Source organism: Sceloporus undulatus, chromosome 1 (assembly GCF_019175285.1).
Source record: "Sceloporus undulatus isolate JIND9_A2432 ecotype Alabama chromosome 1, SceUnd_v1.1, whole genome shotgun sequence".
Classification (NCBI taxonomy): Eukaryota; Metazoa; Chordata; class Lepidosauria; order Squamata; family Phrynosomatidae; genus Sceloporus; species Sceloporus undulatus.
In genome coordinates, this window is record NC_056522.1 from 153,457,944 (window position 1) to 153,460,471 (window position 2,528).

At 43.6% G+C, this 2,528-nt stretch overlaps 1 protein-coding gene across 1 annotated transcript in view; it reads left to right on the forward strand.

Moving 5' to 3' along the window:
- Positions 1 to 2,528, forward strand: part of LOC121925473 (lysosomal-associated transmembrane protein 4A-like) — an 18,669-nt gene that overhangs the window by 310 nt on the left and 15,831 nt on the right. The gene's annotated exons all lie outside the window — the stretch shown is intronic.

Genomic DNA, 2,528 nt, shown 5'->3' on the forward strand with positions numbered 1-2,528 from the left:
CCGCTCTATTTCCGTCTGCTTCTCGTCCTCGTCCGCTGTCCTCCTTTCCGTCCTCATCTGCTTCTTGTCCTCGTCCGCCGATCTCTCTCTTTCTCTCTCTCTCTCTCTCTCGCTGCCTTCATCTCATCTTAGTTCACTGTCCTCCTTCTCCATCCTCATCTGCTTCTCATCCTCATCCGCTGACCTCCCGCTCTATCTCCGTCTGCTTCTCGTCCTCGTCCTCTGTCCTCCTTTCCGTCCTCATCTGCTTCTTGTCCACTATTCTCCTTCTCTCTTCTAGTTCTCCGTCACCTTCTCCGTCTGATATCTGTTTTTAAAATTTGGTTTTTTTCCATCATAGTCTTTTAAATCTTAAACCCTTTGCTAATCCAAACTGTAATGGATAATATTAACTGCAGCAGAAATTGAAAGATACTTTGGTAAACCAAACCACAGCAGGAATCAAAATGTCCTGTGCAAAACCAAAGTATTAACTGTCACCCACTTACCTTCCTTCTTTCTTCCTTCCTTTCTTCTTTCCTTCTGTAATTAAAGTCTTAAAGGTGCTGGCATGACCCCCTTTTTGGGTAGTCTGTACCGTGCCAATGAGAACATTTGCTCTGTAAAACCTCAACTGTTTCTGCATATAAACTTTTTGCAGCCTGAAGAACAGTTATGAGACATTACAGTGACCTGTTTCCTGGCATCCTTACTGCCTTTGAGAGACTTCATTGAGCTTTCTTTTGTGAGGGATCTCTCCTGAAAACACTGTTGTTGGTATTTATTGCTACTGAAAACAGAAAAGAGGCCTTACCTGTTCATCTAGTCACAATTTTGGAAAACAGTTGTGTGGATTCTTCATAGGAGCTGCTAGCATGTCAGAAAAGTATACAAACCTCCCATACACAAATATACACAACATACAAAAGCATTCTCTTGTTATTCCTGTTGTGGAAAGAGAGAATAGAGGGTTCACCAGTACTTGGGTCCCTTGAAGTGTGAACCTCTTGCATCTGAGTCACTATCTCCTCCTCTGGATCTGGGAAAAGCAGCCTCCAGACCACAGTGCTCCCCAGTCCCTCCCAGTAACCCCAAACACCTTCTCTAGCTGATCCTGGAGAGAAGCCCTTGTTTGTAGGGTCAATTCTTCCAAACCCCGAAAAAGGAGAGACCCCACCACCCCCCGACACACTACAACACAAAAGCAATGCAGTAAAGAAAGTTACACAGGGATCAAATGCAATGTAAATAAGGGATCCAATGCAAAGGGGACTTGCTGGCTGTTTTTCTTGGAAGTTTACTTTCTGGTGTGTATGTGATCCCAAGAGGTATCTGGAACCAGAGATTAAAGGCTTCAGTGCCCCCCTCCCTTCATTGCCAAAGAGCATTTTACCAAAAACACAGCATTTCAAGTAACATATTTCCCGTACAATTATTGCTATGAAATCCCTGCAAACGAAGGCACTAGAACAAGGTCCCCAAAGGCATTCAAAGCTCAGAGGGTCACTCACTGTCCAGTTGTCTTCGCCCGCGAACATCCAGAGACTGGGACCCAGATACTGGCACAGGGACTGGCATCCATTGCAAAGAGGCAGCGTTTGCTCCACCGAAAGGACCCTGCAACTGTAAGGCCAGCCAAGGATGCCCAATGTCACTCTTTTGCTGCCAGGGAATCCCAGACCAAGAGGGAGCTGGAATGTGGGCAAGATCACAAACTTTGGGGGATGGTGGTCTTGGAACCAAATCTCAGAGGATGCCAAGGACCCCCTGGATTATCTTCACGTTTTTTGTTACTTTGTTTTGATTAATTCTCTTTTAGTACTTCTTCTCATTCCTTCCTCATTACTATTTTCCCTCTGGTTTTGGTTTTAAACTCTTTACTTGCATTAATTTTCTTTTTGGGACTTAAAAAACCAAAGTATTATTTGTCATCAATTTACCCTTCCTTCCTTCCTTCCTTCCTTCCTTCTGCAATTAAAGCCTTAAGGCAATTGTTAATTCTAACTGTAATAAATAATAGTAACCTTACCAGAAATCAACAGGCGCTTGTAAAAACAATCCGCTTGTACAAATCCCATTGAATCATTGCTTGGGACAAGCCAATGAATTTAGCCCAAATTCCCCTCCATTATTTGGTTTTCTCTCCTATCTTTTCACTGCCCTCCTAACCCTTGATAAGAGCCAATGTGTAATAGCCAATATTCAGAGTTATAAACTGATCATCATAGATTCCCTTAGTTGAGTTTAAGAAATAGTTAGCTCCAGCTTTCAGAACCTTTCTAGCTGTTTCTATTTTCCTCTTTGAAAGGTGTTTTTAAGCCTCCTTTAGGCCCCAGTAGCTCTAACTGACCTTCTGACCAGAGAAGTCCATGGAGGATGGCAGTTGGCCAGAGGCAGCATGGATTCTTCTGCCTTCATCATACGCATCACAATGGCACAGAAAAGTAGTCCCTGGAAACCGTGGGCAAGCGGAGGAAAACATCTATTGCTGTCCATTGCTGGAGTAGTTACTATTGCTCTATTAGTGGGCAGACTGGCTTCAAAGAAAT